This window comes from Lithobates pipiens, unplaced genomic scaffold (assembly GCF_037356315.1).
Source record: "Lithobates pipiens isolate NorthernLeopardFrog02 unplaced genomic scaffold, aLitPip1_a1.2 Scaffold_8, whole genome shotgun sequence".
Lineage (NCBI taxonomy): Eukaryota > Metazoa > Chordata > Amphibia > Anura > Ranidae > Lithobates > Lithobates pipiens.
This window is the reverse complement of record NW_027507903.1, coordinates 87,954,739-87,973,378: the sequence shown is the minus strand read 5'-3', so window position 1 is coordinate 87,973,378 and position 18,640 is coordinate 87,954,739. Positions and strand designations below refer to the sequence as shown.

Genomic DNA, 18,640 nt, shown 5'->3' with positions numbered 1-18,640 from the left:
ACTCAGGTTTTTAATATTAACCACTTCAATACCGAGCAACTTATACACCTTCCTGCCCAGACCTATTTTCAGCTTTCAGAGCTGTCACATTGTGAATGACAATTGCGCGGTCATGCTACACTGTACACAAACCACATTGTTATCATTTTGTTCCCACAAATAGAGCTTTATTTTGGTGTTAATTGATCACCTCTGCGGTTTTTATTTTCTGCTAAACAAAAAAAAAAGAAAAAAGCCTGAAAACGTTGAAAGAAAAAACTTTGGAAATAAGTATGTTTTCTCCTTCACTGGTGGCACTGATGGGGCTGCACTAACAGGCACTAATAAGGTGGCACTGATGATGGGCACTAATATGCAGCACTGATGGGTTTACATAGGTGGGTGGCACTGATGGGGCTGCACTAACAGGCACTAATAAGGTGGCACTGATGGGTTTACATAGGTGGCACTGAAAGGCGGCATGGATGGGTACAGATGGGGCAGCACTGACAAGCTCTGATAAGGTGGCACTGACGATGGACACTAATATGCAGCACTGATGGGTATACATAGGTGGGTGGCACTGATGGGGCTGCCCTGACAAGCACTGATAAGGTGTCAAACAATAATGGCTGCCAATCAGTGATGCCCATTGTGGGCACTGATTGGCATCCCTGGTGGTGACAATCCCTGGTGGTCCAGTGTGGGCTTTCTTGGTGGGGCTGCACTGATAATCAATCAGCACAGACCCCCCTGCACTTCCATACACTGTGAATCGTCGTTTCCTTCCTCCCTGCAGTTATCTGAGAAGGGCATAGAGGAGGGGAAGAACGGGCAGCCTTCCCTCACTACACAACGGTGCTCTATTGCCCCCTGCAGGCTGTAGGGAGGATAAAGCTGAGTCTTCTCTGCAGCTATCTGTCTCCGTACAGCGGAGATATCAGCCAGAGCGTGCGTCACGCAGCGGCATCTGATTGGCTGGAGGGAGCGGGCGGTTAGCGCGCCCAGGCCGAGCGGCGCCATTTTGTAGGTGGTTCCTGGAGGAGGGAGTGAGACCCGACACAGCGCTCTCCAGTAGTAAAATCGGAGACTACACCCCCATCTTCTTCATCGCACCTCTATCGGAGAACTAGTAAGTGTGATTAGGAGTGATGTCAGCTGACCAGGGGGGCGGGTCCAGTGTCGGGATGTGTGGGCGGGACCGGTTTGTGTAATGATCTGTCAGTGTTTCCTCTCCTCCTTTCTGCTCTGAGGGAACAGAAATCACCGTCTACACTGAGGAGCAGAGCTGTCCTCAGTGATCCCAGGGGCCCCGATACACTACATGACGGGACCCCCGATACACTGCAGGACAGGGGCCCCCTCCCCGATACACTGTAGGACAGGGGCCCCCTCCCCGATACACTGTAGGACAGGGGCCCCCTCCCCGATACACTGCAGGACAGGGGCCCACACCCTGATACACTACATGACAGGGGCCCCCCACACCGTGCACGACAGGGGCCCCCCCACACCCTGCATGACAGGGGCCTGAAACCCTGCAGTACAGGGGCCCCTACACCCTAGATGACAGGGCCCCCCGCACCCTACATGACAGGGACCCCGATATACTACATGACAGGGGCCCCCAACACCCTGCACGACAGGGGCCCCCCCACACCCTGCACGACAGGGGCCCCCCACACCCTGCACGACAGGGGCCCTCGATACACTGCACGACAGGGGCCCCCCCACACCCAGCACGACAGAGGCCCCCCACACCCAGCACGCCAGGGGCCCCCCCACACCCTGCATGACAGGGGCCCCCACACCCAGCACGCCAGGGGCCCCCCACACCCAGCACGACAGGGGCCCCACACACCCTGCATGACAGGGGCCCCGATACACTGCAGGACAGGGGCACCCGACACCCTGCAGGACAGGGGCCCTGATATACTACATGACAGGGGCCCCCCCACACCCTGCATGACAGGGGCAATCGACACTCTACAGGACAGGGGCCCCGATATACTACATGACAGGGGCCCCCCACACCCTGCATGACAGGGACCCCCGATACACTACATGACAGGGACCCCCCAAACCCTACATGACAGGGGCCCCCGATACACTGCACGACAGGGGGCCCCCACACCCTGCATGACAGGGGCCCCCCCACACCCTGCATGGCAGGGGACCCAATACACTGAATGACAGGGGCCCCAACACCCTGCATGACAGGGGCAATCGACACCCTACAGGACAGGGGCCCCGATATACTACATGACAGGGGCCCCCACCCTGCAGGACAGGGACCCCCCACACCCTGCATGACAGGGACCCCCGATACACTACATGACAGGGACCCCCCCAAACCCTACATGACAGGGGCCCCCGATACACTGCACGACAGGGGGCCCCCACACCCTGCATGACAGGGGCCCCCCCACACCCTGCATGGCAGGGGACCCGATACACTGAATGACAGGGGCCCCAACACCCTGCATGACAGGGGCCCCGATATACTACATGACGGGCCTGACACCCTGCAGGACAGGGGCCCCAATATACTACATGACAGGGGCCCTCCACAACCTGCATGACAGGGAGCCCCCACACCCTACATGACAGGGGCCCCCACCCTACATGACACCCTGCAGGACAGGGGCCCCCGATACCCTGCATGACAGGGGTAACCCACACCCTGCACGACAGGGGTAACCCACACCCTGCATGACAGGAGCCCCGATATACTCCATGACAGGGGCCCCCACACCCTACATGACAGGGGTCCCCACCCTACATGACACCCTGCATGACAGGGGCCCCCGATACACTACATGACAGGGGCCCCTGATACACTACACGACAGGGGGCCCCCACACCCTGCATGGCAGGGGGCCCGATACACTGCATGACAGGGGCCACCCTCACCCTACATGACAGGGGTAACCCACACCCTGCATGACAGGAACCCCGATATACTACATGACAGGGACCCCGATATAGTACATGACAGGGGCCCCCCACACCCTACATGACAGGGGCCCTGATACACTGCATGACAGGCCCCAACACCCTGCAGGACAGGGGGCCCGATACACTACATGACAGGGACCCCCCACACCCTACATGACACCCTGCAGGACAGCGGCCCCCCTGATACCCTGCATGACAGGGGCCCTGATACCCTGCATGACAGGTGCCCCCCACACCCTACATGACAGGGGCCCTGATACACTGCATGACGGGCCCCAACACCCTGCAGGACAGGGGGCCCGATACACTACATGACAGGGACCCCCCACACCCTACATGACACCCTGCAGGACAGCGGCCCCCCTGATACCCTGCATGACAGGGGCCCTGATACCCTGCATGACAGGGGCCCCCCACACCCTGCATGACAGGGGCCCTGATACACTGCATGACAGGGGCCCTGATACACTGCATGACAGGGGCCCCCCACATCCTACATGACAGGGCCCCCCCCACACCCTGCATGACAGGGGCTTTGATACACTGCATGACGGGCCCCAACACCCCGATACACTACATGACAGGGGCCCCCACACACTACATGATAGGGGCCCCGACACCATGCATGACAGGGGCCCCGACACCATGCATGACAGGGGGCCCCCTGACACCCTGCAGGACAGGGGGCCCCCCACACCCTGCACGACAGGGGTTCCCAACTTCTTATGACAGTGGCTCCTTCCCCCCACCTGACCGGCCCCCCTCCCACCACAAATCCCCCCCATCCCTCCTACAAACACTAAAGGGACACACTATTATTTTGGTGGGGGCGGGGGGGTTGTCGGCAGTAAAGCTGGGCTTTACCGTCATTTTAGTGGCCCTTTCAACCCACACTAGCGGCCAGAAAAGGGTTAAAGGCGCAACTGCCGAAACGCTTTGCAGGTGCATCGGCAGCGCTGGCCATTCATTTCAATGGTAGGGGCGTTTTAGGAGCGATGTATTCACCACTCCCACAATGCCTCAAAGATGCGGCTTGCAGGACTTTCTTTCCAGTCCCGCCAGTACACCGCCCCGGTGTGAAAGCACTCGGGGCTCTCATACTGGGGGGGTTTCAGGCGATTTACAGGCGCTATTTTTTAACCCTTTAGCCCCTGAAAAACGCCTCCAGTTTGAAAGTAGCCTCAGATTTTCCATCTCCCTCTTTACTTTGGAGTCTTATGTTTATAAATCACTATTAATATTCTGCTGTCTTCATAGCAATCGCTGCACATTGACAGATGAATGCCTCCGTATTTTATAGATTCATTTGCGGTATTTGCCCCTTCTTTTTTTTAAATATTTATTGCACTGTTATCAGCACCTAAAGTGGCATGGATTGTATTATTATATGAATTCTCACGTTTTCGATATTTATTTGCTCAATGTCACATTATTTAAATCGCCATTATTTACATCCTTGCACATCAATGTCATGTTAGCTTTGTTGTATAAATTAATTTGGCAATCACTACAGCAGCGCAGCCCCGCCATTCCGTATATATATATATACTAATCACATTAGATACCGATAAGGTGCCTGCAGCAACGGGTCACTTTTCAACATTACATCTAATTCAAAGTTGGAATATCCACTACACAGTTATTATGCCCCCCCCAACTCACATCCCACCCCAATCCCCCCTCCTAACAGAAATCTACTCCCCCAATTCCCTATCCCAGCACAAATCCCCCCCAATCCTCCCCCAAATTCCCAACCCCATCCAAATTACCCTTTTCCTGGGAGCAAATTCTTCCTCCCTACCCAAATCTCCCCCCAGCAGAAAACTACTCCCCCAATTCCCTATCCTAGCACAAATCCTCCCACCAATCCCTCCTCCTAGATAAAATCCCCCAAATCACTTTTTCTAGCACACATCCATCCAATCCCTCCTCCTTGCAAAAATCCTTGCAATCTACCCTTCTAGTAACAATCCTCCCCAATCCATTCTCCCAGCACAACCCCCCCCCCCAGCACAAATCCTCCCTCAACCCCGCCTCCTAACACAAATTCTCCCTCAGCCCCGCCTCCTAACACAAATCCTCCCTCAACCCCGCCTCCTAACACAAATCCTCCCTCAACCCCGCCTCCTTACACAAATCCTCCCAACCCCGCCTCCTAACACAAATCCTCCTAACCCCGCCTCCTAACAAAAATCCTCCCAACCCCGCCTCCTAACACAAATCCCCCCAGCAAAAAAAATCCCCTAAATCACTACTTCAAGAGCAAATCCCCCCCGTTCCTCCTTGTATAACAATTTCCCCCACAAATCAACAACCCCCTCCAAATTACCCTTTTTCTAGCACAAATTCTTCCTCCCCACCCAAATCTCCCAAAGCACAAATTCCCCCCTCTTAGCAGAAATTCCCACACCCTTAGAGAAAACATTCCCTGTAACGGCTCAAACCCCCCAAAACTGTCCTAGCTCATATTCCTCCCCATTCCTCCTTCTAGCAAATACACCCCCCCCCCATCCTGATTACACTTCTCAGCACAGATAAATGCCCATCCCCCTTCTCCACAAACATCCAAACTACAAACTATTACCCCCCCCTTCAGTGTGTACAATTTCCCTGTGACCTTCCCCTCCTCATCCTCTCCTGTCACTACAGCGCCCCTCCAACACATTAGACAGGATCGCTCTTAGATGACATTGGAGTGTACACACACACAGTGTGATTACTGCCCCCTATCCACATTTCCTGCTGCCAGTGTTCTGTCGGGAAGTGCCCCCCATCGAATAGTGCCCGTGCATGCACAGGACGGAGCGGCACTTCAGCTGATATGCCGATCAGCTGGAGTGACGTGACCAGGGCGCAAGCGCACATCATAGGAGGCATCCCTTGATGGGAGATACCATTTCAGGGCCACAATTGAAGCCTATACAAACAGCGGGGGGAGGGCGGGCGTAGTTCTCACATTGTGCCTCGCTGTTGCGGGGCGACTTTACAGTGTGCTGATGGTCCGGCTTCGCTGTGTTGCAGGGCGGTTTTGCCTGTGTGAAACGGCGGGTTGCAACACAGATAAAAAACAAAACCATATAATATGAGGTCAAACCTTAGGAGTTTCCATTTGTATACAATCAGGCAGGCCCTTCCACTACATGTTTTTTTTAAATCTGAAGGAAAAAAAAAATCTGCAGAAAATCTGATAGTGTGTATGGGGCATTAGACTAACAACATGGCTTCTCCATGGATATAATACATTGAGTTAAGCATTGTCACTCTAGGACATGATATGTTACAGGGTCACCAGGTGAAAATAAAAGGGGGCAAAAATGCCTGAGAAAAAAAAGCCGTATGATCAAAGGCATTAGGCATTGGGCTAGACCACAAACAGCAATCATGTTAAGGACTTTGGGTGAGCCTTTGTAAAATGATCTGTTTTGGGTCCCTCAGAAGAGGACTAGCTTCCCTCTGGGTCAAGCAAGGGCCAGGTCACCCGGAATGTAAAGAACATGTGTAGCAATGAGATTTTCCACAGGTTGACTATACGGTAGCACTATAGTATTGCAATCAAGTGCAAGCATTCACAAGCAGGGTTTTCCTTAGGTTAGCTATTCTCAACCTTTTTATCCCAGAACAAATCTTGAGATAGAAATTCTCAGAGAACCCCTGGTAAGATTAGTCCATTAGGGGTCATTGGGAAAATGCCCCCTTACATTGGTGGTGTTCGAAGCCTGCCCTTACAGCAGCCTTGCAGTCATACCACTGGCTCTACCAGGTGGTGTGCAACCTGGAGATATGCAGGCACCATCAGATAGGAGCTTAGCCACAGCTCAAGGAACCCCTAGCCAACCCTGGTTGAGAATGGCTGCTCTAGAGGTTACTTGGGCTTTCTTGAGCTGAAACACAGTGTTGCTTTTGTGGGTGCCGACAAAAAAGGGGAGTTTTGAAATGAGAGATGTATATCAAAAAGCAGTCTTAGCAAAGAACATTTTATTATACTGTGTGAGATCATGTATAACACAAAAATGCATGCACAGAATCGCATACACGCTGGGCATGCTGAAAACCACATATGAATATTGACGCCATGGTACTTGGCATATCATAAAGTAAAAACAAGTCCTGCACAACATGGGCCACTGGAAGGGCAGAATGATGTTGGAAAGTCTAGAGTAAAACAAAATAAGAGACATAAAATCATCTGTATGGACATCATGCATCTATGTAAGCCCGACGCGTTTCATTGGGTTATACCAACTCTTCAGGGGTTTTAAAAAAAAATCCCTTATCTTGCTGTACAAGTTTTCTTCCCCCCTCCCTTATAGATTTCAGTTGCGTATCTACGCGGTCCCAGTTCGTGTCTTTGGGGGACCCTTAAACACATCTTTCATCGCTCCACACAGTGTATTGGGCTAGGAGAGAGGGGAGAAGGTGTCGTCTTCATCCCTAACTCTGCCCTTCTGTGCGTTCTGCCTCTCTGTCTTTGCTACTTGTACAACCAAATTGGTTTGAAGGTTCACATTAATTGGTCATGCTATGACCTTATTTGGAACATACTTCTATGCATGTGAGTATGATTAGGTACATAATCCCCTTTTTCCCCTTCCCCTTTTTATTTTTATTTTTATTTTTTTCTCTCTCCTACGCCAACAAGGTCTATATACATGTACACGTGTTCTTATTTATCATTGTAGATCAAAACTTCGAATAACATAGACCTGCATAAATGATGGATGCCTGAGGAAGGAGAAAACTCCGTAACACGTAGGACATATCATATGCAGATTATTGATTCAGTTGGTTGTGCATATGTGATTATGTTATAGATATGTCACACCTGTATATACATTGAAAATAATTGTTTTCATTTTTGAACAAGTTTGGATGTAACTAGGTTGCATACCTGAAAATACATTTTTGTATCTTTTTTATTATGTGTATACTTTTTGATAAATTGTTATAATAAAGTGATTGTATGATTTTATATGTACGTTGTGAGTCTCACAGTCTATGCCTGAAAAGTCCTGCCATTTTGAGGGGATTTGCTTTTTGGTAGAACCTCTAAGTTTTTGGGATGTTGGCTTTAAAAGAAAGTGAAGTACCTATGACACCTCCAGTTTTTAGATTTTTATTGATATTGGAAAGTCTAGAGTAAAACAAAATAAGAGACATAAAATCATCTGTATGGACATCATGCATCTATGTAAGAACGCCGCGTTTCGTTGGGGTATACCAACTCTTCAGGGGTTACAGGTAAAACCTTGTTTCTTCGGACCCGAGGCCCGGGTACCATCCAATTTGGCCTGGAAAAGACACTTTGAATGGATCCGGTTGCACGGCTTGCCCCAGTGTAGGATATTCCAGTGGAGCTCAGCACAGCACACCTTTACTCGTGACCAACACCTAAGACACTGGCGGAAAAAATGAGGGACTCTCAATAAATGGAGGTATTATATGGGGGATTGAACTTCCTGTCTAAGGTGTGCCAGTGTCCAATCACCTAGTGATACCCTATATAACCCATCAGTGATTACTGAGACTCTGTGTCCCATGATGTACGAGAAAGAAAATTATTTTTCTTCATTTTCAAAAACAAATGAGAGCTGCAAAATACTCACCAATTTTTGATCACTATTCTTTCCACTGACACAAACAATAGGATCCTCCCACTGGAACCAATGATGGGTCACAATTCCTTCCACTGACTCCAATAATAGGTCACTATTGCTCCCTCTAAAACCAATGATGGCCCACTATTCTTTCTACTGACAATTAGTTTTTTTTATTTTATATTTTTTTTGTGTATTTTTTACTTTTACTTTTTTACACTTTTATTTGTAACTGTAACGGTTTGGGTCTCTCAAAATGCGACGGAGACCCTGTGAAAGTGTGCCTAGTCTTTGCAGTGCTGTTCTCTACGGTAAAACTCCACTAGTGAATGGTAGCGCTCAAAAAATTCACCAATGCAAAGACAAGGATTGTCAGGACAGGAGGGACAATAATAACGGGTGTCACACCTATATCCGCGCTTTCTACAGACACAACATTTTCTTTGGGGGGCTCGTTGGGTAGGGGTACTTGGGAGGACATAAGGAAAATGCCTCTCATGCAGCCGGCTTACTGCATTTGGATTGGGAAGGTGAGGTGGAGCCCCGTCTGGAAACAGAAGGGCTCTGACGATCTCTTCCTGGAATTTAAGGAAGGATCCAGTCCATCCTGAAGCTCTGTATGGCACAAGAGCGTTCAGCAAAGCCAATTGAAATAAATAAACAGACACTTTTTTGTACCAGCGTTTGGCCTTACAGGCAACTAGGTATGGCACCAACAACTGGTCGTTGAGGTCCACCCCTCCCATATTTTGGTTATATTTGTGGACACAGAGGTGTTCCTCCACAACACCAGTCGCCGTAGTAATTTGGACCGTTGTGTCTGCATGAAGGGAGGTAAGAACAAAAACATTCTAATTATTCCTCCTCTTCACTACTGTACCTTCGATTTGCCATTTTGGGCTCTAAATTTACTGGTGAGACTCACAGGCAAAAAAAGCTCCTGACTGTCAGCGACTGTATCAAAACGCTACCAAAAAACTGTTAGCGATTGCAGGGATCAGGCCTGACTCTGCGAACACTGCAGTTATGTGTTTAGTGTTTTGTAAGTGACAATGATCGATCGATACTGCATTTGGGTGGGCTGGGCTGGGCAGAGGGGCAAAATGCAGGTATCTGGGCTGATCCCACTAACACTGCGTTTTTGGGAACCCTAAACTGCTGGGGACACTAGTATAGATCTGATCAGATATTAATCCTTTCAGATACTATACTACTATGGGAGGTTATGCTGTGTGCTTGCGTGCGTGGGTGTTAGCATTACTGGCACTAACCTGATGCTGCCTGGGGCGACGCAGACCCCATCTGACCCTAAAACCTAACTTATATCACCCGCTGGGTGATCAGGTGGTTTAACCTTTATTAAAGTGGTTGTATAGTCAATTTTGGTACTTTTACCTACAGGAAAGTCTATAATAAGGCTTACCTGTAGGTAAAAAAAAATATCTCCTAAACCTGTATGGTTTAGGAAATATTCCTCTCGCAATGAGCCGCTGACTGCAGCAGCGCATGCGCACAGACGATTCTCGGGTAAACGTCCGGCAGACGCCAGACCCTGCCAGGAAGAAATCTCCCGTGCGCATGCGCGGGAGTGACAATATCGTGGCTCCGGCCACTCACAGCGCCAGAGCCGCTATACCTGGAAGAAACGCAGAGGGAACATGTCAGCTCCCTTGGCGTGGATCGGGCCAGAGGTCGGGGCCTCGTTCTAAGGTAAGTATTTCATAATGAGCTATTATTGGGTGCATACTAGCTCATTATGCCTTTTCCTTTGCAGGTGAGTAAAAAAAAAAAACACTTCAGCGGGTATACAACCGCTTTAAGTAATAAATGGCGGGTGCCCTGACACTATAAAAAAACAAAAACTACCGTATATACTCGAGTATAGGCCGACCCGAATATAAGCCGAGGCCCCCAATTTACCCCCAAAAAACTGGAAAACTTATTGACTCGTGTATAAGCCGAGGGTGAGACATGGCTGTCCATCCCTGTGTGTCCGTCCATCCCTGTGTGTGTGTCCGTCCATCCATCCCTGTGTGTGTGTCCATCCATCCATCCATCCATCCATCCCTGTGTGTGTGTCCGTCCATCCATCCCTGTGTGTGTATCCATCCATCCATCCATCCATCCCTGTGTGTGTGTGTGTGTGTGTGTGTGTATTCATCCATCCATCCATCCCTGTGTGTGTGTGTGTGTGTGTGTGTATCCATCCATCCATCCATCCATCCCTGTGTGTGTGTGTGTGTGTGTGTGTATCCATCCATCCATCCATCCATCCCTGTGTGTGTGTGTGTGTGTGTGTGTGTGTGTGTCCGTGCAGCCTTGTGTGTGTGTCCAGCCTACCTGTGTCCCAAGCCTCCGTCCCGAGCCGCCGTCGTCCCGAGCCTCCTCTGTCCCGAGCCTCCTCTGTCCCGTGCCTCCTCTGTCCCGTGCCTCCTCTGTCCCGTGCCTCCTCCGTTCCGTGCCTCCTCCGTCCCGTGTCGTGCCGATGGATCGCCGCTCTTCTCGGCGGCCATTCTACAATTCAAAAGCCGCGCCTCCGTCCTCCGCCTGTGATAGGCGGAACACTCAATTTCCCAGCAGCCTGTGTTCCGCCTATCACGGACATCCTCTCATACTCGTCCGTAGTATGAGAATGAACGGATGTCCGTGATAGGCGGAACACTGACTGCTGGGAAATTCAGTGTTCCGCCTATCACAGGCGGAGGCGGAGAAGGAGGCGCGGCTTTTGAATTTTAATGTCCGCCGTCTGTCTGCTCGATTCGCTGATCGAGCAGTCAGACAGCGGTGACTCGAGTATAAGCCGAGGGGGCACTTTCAGCCTCAAAAAAGAGGCTGAAAATCTCGGCTTATACTCGAGTATATACGGTAACTAACCAGCGTCAGCCGTAACCGTTATACGGTGATCACTGGTGAAAGGGTTAACTAGGGGCCAATCAGGGGGTTAAAACCTTTACTAGGTAGTATATGGGGGTACCTGATGCTGAACCTAAATACGTACCTGGCTAATTAGCGTCACCTGTGACACCAATATGGTGATCAGTAAAAAGATCATTTAGTGACACTGGGGACAGGGGAGTGATGAAGGGGTTAAACCTTTATTGGGGGGGTACCCCAGACCTAAAGGGGCCTAGCACTAACTGCCCTACCACTTATAACAGTCACAAATGACACCAATGCAGTAATCAGTAAAAAAAAAAGAAGCTTCTCATTAGCCAGGAGCGATCGCGAGGGGGTGGCCATGAATCAGTGGCCTCCCCCTCAGCACGCTGGGAGGCAGGGACGTACAGGTACGCCTATATGCCTGCCCGTGCCAGTCTGCCGACGTACATCAGCGTGTGGCGGTCGGCAACTGGTTAACGACAGTCATTTACATTATCACTTGTGTAGCATATACAATTGCTATATTCTTTTTTTTTTTTTTTGTCCCACAAAATTGGAGTTACAATTGAACTACTTGCTGACCAGGCACTTTGTTTACAAGTTTAAATCCGTATTTTTTGCTAGAAAATAAATGAAACTCCCAAACATTATACTTTTATTTTTTTTTATTTTTTAGCAGAGACACTAGGGAGTAAAATGGCAATCGTTGCAATTTTTTATGTCATGATTTAAAAACCCAATTTAAATCCCCTGCCCGGTTTAATTCCTTCCCAGCAAGTGTCATTAGTACAGTGACAGTGCATACTTTTAGCACAGATCACTGTGTGTCACTGTTTCCCACAAAGTGAGTGTCAAAAGTGGCGGTTAGTGTCAGATTTCCCACCACAATATCACAGTCCCGCTATAAATCGCTGATCACCACCATTAATAATATGAATAAATTAGCATAGTCCCGGGTCCCCTATGGTCTAATGAGAATGTCTAGAGTTAGGGACAGCTGACATCCTTCTATATGGAGTGGGTTACAAGGCATGGTGGCTGTAGTGTAAGATAGATTCATGCGCACCAGACACTTCTTGAATGCAAAGAGATTTATTTTCTCTTGAACTGAACTGTGGGAGAGAAGGTTAGGGCCAGGACACCCTTTAGTAGTTGCAATGTCAATTAGCAGACTCTGAGACTTCAATAGGCAGATAATCAGACAGCACATCTGCATGTGTGTCTCCTATGGCAACAGTCTTATAACAGTTTCCAACACAAGTTGTATTGAACTTCTGTACTTCCTCTTCTAGATCTTCACTCCACTGAGCTCCCAGTCTCTCTCACTAGATTTGCTGATCCACTGCAACTGGATCTCCTGAGCTCTTCCAACCTTCTCACACAGTATCTTCCTCAAGCGTCACCTCCACGTCCCTGCTGGGTCCTTGGCTCGGCACTCACCGATACTCCTCAAGCCTCACCCCACTGGTCTGCTCGATCCCTGGCTTGGCACACAAGGCTGCTCTGCAAGCAAAACCTCCGCTGGCTGGGTCCCTGGCTTGGCACCTGCTGAAGTTTCCCAATTCTTCACCATCCCCGGTTGGTAAGAATACTGCTCTGGTACTTGCCTCAGTTACTCAATGTGGTCCTTGGTAATAAAGTGGAAGTTCCCTTAGTGGCGACAGCTTCCCCTCTACCTCCGACAGGTTCTCTGGCTGGCAGAACCATCACTTCTGGTTGGACTGCAAGCCGCAATCCCAACCCTGCGCTGCTCTCTTGCTTCTGGGTAGGCCCTAACACAGCCTGGCATCCAGATGTCCCAGGATAGCAGCCCTGGGCAGCACATGTCCACCCAGACAGCCCTCCAGTTGGCACAGAACCCCGATCACCTGACTCCACCCAAATAAATAGTTTCTCCCAGCAGGCCAAGAAAACCCCTACCCATTGGCTGAGAGGCACACAAGGCTGCTCTGCAAGCAAAACCTCCGCTGGCTGGGTCCCTGGCTTGGCACCTGCTAAGGTTTCCCAATTCACCATCCCCGGTTGGTAAGAATACTGCTCCGGTACCTGCCTCAGTTACTCAATGTGGTCCTTGGTAATAAAGTGGAAGGTCCCTTAGTGGCGACAGCTTCCCCTCTACCTCCGACCACGACAGGTTCTCCGCCCGGCAGAACCGTCACTTCTGGTTGGACTACAAGCCGCAATCCCAACCCTGTGCTGCTCTCTTGCTTCTGGATAGGCCCCAACACGGCCTGGCATCCAGATGTGCCAGGATAGGCCTCAGGCTCTGGCCTAGTAGCCCTGAGCAGCACAGCACATGTTCACCCAGACAGCCCTCCAGTTGGCACAGAACCCCGATCACCTGACTCCACCCAAATAAATAGGTTCTCCCAGCAGGCCAAGAAAACCCCTACCCATTGGCTGAGATACCCCATATACTCCTAATCTTACCTTGCAATGCATTTAGCTCATCTAATGCCACCAAGTGCCTGACCACCTAGTGGTAGAAGAGAGAAGTGCAGCAATTCCAGAATTTGGGCGAACTCAATTGATCTCTAACAATTGGCCAAGGCGAATACACCTGGCGGGTAAATTTTAGAACAACCCTACCTAAACAGCAGCAATAAATAAAAATTCCAGTATAATATACAGTATAGACCATAGTTTGTAGACGCTGTGACTTTTGTGAAAACCAATCAATATAAACTAATTGGGTTTTACTTTACCAAAAACATGTAGCAGAATACATATTGGCCTACATTGATGAAGACATTAGATTTTTTACATGTTTTTATTGGATATGTTTTATAGCAGAAAGTAAAAAAAAATATTTTTTATTAAAACATTTTTTTTTTTCGTAAAGAGTGAGTAAAAACCAAAAGTATAAAAGTGGTGTTGCGCTCCTTAATTAACTATATCAATAAATATGTGAAGTACACAGTGTACAAAAAATTAAAAGTGAATATTCCTACAAATGCTTAACTATAAACACATAATTTAACATCCAAAAGGTGCATTAAATAAAGTGCATTTAGGTGCCAGGGTAGATATGTAATGTATCCAAAGTGCACAGATTACAGTGATAACAGGATCTACAGCGTGACTAAGAACACTCGATAGTGTAATATCCAAAAGGTGCAACAAGGAGAAAAAAAATATATATATATAGCAATAAAAATATAAAAAATAAAAAAAATTAAATATAAAAAATATAATAAAAAATATTATATAAAGTATATTCCACAGTCCGTATTGAATCATGCACTGAAAGAAATCCACTCTGTGTGCAAATATCTGATAATCCCGTGAGTGAATCGTTATTCCATAGGTGATAGCGTGCAAGGTGTCCACACACTGGTAGCAATGGCTACCTTACCTTACTGCTGTAAGGTAACAGCATATATCCTTTTGAGCAGATGGTAGATGTAAACAACAATGGGTGCCCCCCTCTCTAGGTACAGCAGTAAGGTAAGGTAGCCATTGCTACCAGTGTGTGGACACCTTGCACGCTATCACCTATGGAATAACGATTCACTCACGGGATTATCAGATATTTGCACACAGAGTGGATTTCTTTCAGTGCATGATTCAATACGGACTGTGGAATATACTTTATATAATATTTTTTATTATATTTTTTATATTTAATTTTTTATATTTTTTATATTTTTATTGCTATATATATATATTTTTTTTCTCCTTGTTGCACCTTTTGGATATTACACTATCGAGTGTTCTTAGTCACGCTGTAGATCCTGTTATCACTGTAATCTGTGCACTTTGGATACATTACATATCTACCCTGGCACCTAAATGCACTTTATTTAATGCACCTTTTGGATGTTAAATTATGTGTTTATAGTTAAGCATTTGTAGGAATATTCACTTTAAATTTTTTGTACACTGTGTACTTCACATATTTATTGATATAGTTAATTAAGGAACGCAACACCACTTTTATACTTTTGATTTTTTTTTTTTCGTTTATAGCACAAAAACAAAAACACCCAGTGGTGATCAAATTCCACCAAACAAAAATATTTGTGGGAATAAAAAAATGATATAAAATGTAATTTGTGTACAACATTGTAGCAATTGTCAGTTAACCACTTCAGCCCCGGAAGATTTGGCTGCTGAATGACCAGGCCGTTTTTTGCGATTCGTCACTGCGTTACTTTAACTGACAATTGCGCGGTCGTGCGACGTTGCACCCAAACAAAATTGAAGTCCTTTTTTTTCCACAAATAGAGCTTTCTTTTGGTGGTATTTGATCACCTCTGCGTTTTTATTTTTTGCGCTGTAAACAAAAAAAGCGTACATTTTGAAATAAAAACCACAATATTTTGTACTTTTTGCTATAATAAATATTCCCAATTTTTTATTTATTTTTTTAAAGCAAATTTCTCCTCAGTTTAGGCCAATATGTATTCTTCTACATATTTTTGGTAAAAAAAACGCAATAAGCGTATATTGATTGGTTTGCACACAAGTAATAGCGTTTACAAAATAGGGAAAGATTTATAGCATTTTTATTATTATTTTCTTTTTTAATAGTAATGGCGGCGGTCTGCGATTTTTATGGCGGACACATTGGACACTTTTGACACATTTTTGGGACCATTGGCATTTATACAGCGATCAGTGCTATAAAAATGTACTGATTACCGTAAAAATGTCACTGGCGAGGAAGGGGTTAACACTAGGGGCGATCAAGGGGTTAATTGTGTTCCCTGGGAGGTGATTCTAACTTAAGGGGGGTGGGACTGACTAGAGCAGTGATGGCGAACCTTGGCACCCCAGATGTTTTGGAACTACATTTCCCATGATGCTCATGCACTCTGCAGTGTAGTTGAGCATCATGGGAAATGTAGTTTCAAAAACATCTGGGGTGCCAAGGTTCGCCATCACTGGACTAGAGGAAGTGACAGATCGTGGTTCCTAGCTAACAGGAACACACGATCTCTCACTCCTTTCAGAACAGAACAGGGAAAAGTGTGTTTACACACACTCGACCCTGTTCTGCCTCTCGTGTTTGCTCGTGGCCGACGGTCACGATGACCGCAGCGGCACCCCCCCTGTGTAGCAGGCGCGTGCCTGCTATCCCAATCCCATGAGCCGACCTATAGCTATGACAGTTCGCTGGATCATGCCGACCTGCCGCGGTAAAATGATGTCGGCTGGCCGGCAAGCGGTTAAAGTAGAGCAGTGCCAAAAAGCAAAAAACTGACAAGTCATGAGAGGGGTGGGGGGTAAATCTTCCAGAAGTCAAGTGGTGATAGACGATCAGAGTGGCTGTGTACCTTCACTTCCTATATTAACGCCTGAGAGGGGAGGAAGTGAGGCTCTGTGGAGGAAAGGATCAGCAGCAGATTCATGGTGGGGTAATTTAACCCCTTCACTCCCCTTCCTCTACCGTACTGTACCGTAATCTCCATGCTGTGCCCTGCCTGTATATTAAAGTAGCACTATAGACAAAAACTTTTTTCATTTTGGATAGACCAAATGTATTTTTTTATTTTTTTTAATCACCATGTGTGTCCCATGGGGGAGATTTCCCTTCACTTCCTGTCCCATAGCCAAAGCAGGAAGTGAAAGGAAATCCCTGCAAATTAAGGGAATCCATTTGATCCCCTCTTCCCAGGTCACCAGAACTAGTGTCCCCATTGGAAGATTTCCCCTATTTTACTTTTCTGGGGACAACCCAAAATGTGGGAGTTTCTTTCCTTTACAGGACAAATTGAAAGGGCGATACTCCCCAATGGGGGTGCAGACAGCCATAAAAGCTGACAGTTTTGGATTCACTCCATCCAAAACTAAAAAAATAAAATAAAAGTTTTGCCTTTAGCTATACTTTAACTCCTTCACCCCCTTACCCTGCACATCAACCCCCTATGTCCGGGATATGCAATTAGCTGACCTCAAGTCCCATCATGCCTCTGGCTCTGGGTTTCATGATTGTGGCTGTCAGAGTCTTGCTAGGCCTCATGGGACTTGTAGTTCTGCAACAGCTGGAGGTCCGCTAATTGCATATCCCTGCCCTGTGTCCATCCTGCTACTGTATGTGACCTGTACATTACCCCTTACCTCCTCCCCCTCCCTCTGTGTATGATGTATATATAATAATGAGGAGCTGTACCGGAGCTGCCGGCAGTGGTGGAGGCGATCCGGTCCTCTCTGTGGCTGGGCATGGAGACGAGTGAGGGGAAGATTTCCCACACCCGTCTCCATGACACTGCAGGGCAGAAGTGACGTTTTCATAGCTCTTAAAGGTCCATTTTTAAAAATCTTTTTTTAAATGATAATTTTTATATTTATTTTTTATTGCATTTTAGTGTAAATATGAGATCTGAGGTCTTTTTGACCCCCCATCTCATATTTAAGAGGTCCTGTCATGTTTTTTTTCTGGGGGAGGGAGCCTCTGTCTCCTGTTCATTCATTTTCAATGCTGAGGCTGCTCAGAAAGGGGCTTGGGAATCTGTGTCCTCAGTCCCTTTCTCTACCTCAAAGGGAAGATGTCGGGTTTATTAGACTCCTGATATCTCAACAAAAAGATTCAATAATATTTACAAAATAAAATTGTAAAAAATAAATAAAATAAAAACCTGATACCACCCCCATACCAGCTCTGTCCACAGCCCCAAGCCCCTCCCCCAAAAAGCACTGTAAAAACAAAACAAAACAAAAACTAAACTAATGAAATTGTAAAAAAAAATACATAAAAAAAACCATCCACTGCTCTACTGACACTGTCCACTGCCCCAAACCGCCCTCCACCCCCTTCCCCAGAAGCACTGTGAAAAAAATATTTTAAAAAGTATTTAAAAAAAATAAAAAACAAAATTGTAACAACAAAAAACTGCTGACACTGTCCATTTACCTCCATACACTCTGCACTCCTCTCCCGCACATACCCCCCACCTCCATGCACTCCTCCCCTGCACATACCCCCCACCTCCAAGCACTCCTCTCCCGCACATACCCCCCACCTCCACGCACTCCTCTCCCGCACATACCCCCCACCTCCATGCACTCCTCTCCCGCACATACCCCCCACCTCCTTGTACTCCTCTCCCGCACATACTACCCACCTCCATGCACTCCTCTCCCGCACATACTACCCACCTCCATGCACTCCTCTCCCGCACATACTACCCACCTTCCACGCACTATTCTCCCGCACATACCCCCCACCTCCATACACTTCGCACTCCTCTCCCACACATACTACCCACCTCCACGCTCTCCTCTCC

The 18,640-nt window shown here is 47.7% G+C and overlaps 1 long non-coding RNA gene across 1 annotated transcript; it reads left to right on the top strand.

The window, feature by feature from the left end:
* Positions 1-338: 338 nt before the first annotated feature.
* LOC143963673 (uncharacterized) lies at positions 339-7,906 on the top strand. Its single transcript, XR_013271019.1, has 2 exons — positions 339-1,111; positions 7,617-7,906. It is a non-coding gene; the product is annotated as an uncharacterized LOC143963673 (long non-coding RNA).
* Positions 7,907-18,640: the final 10,734 nt, after the last annotated feature.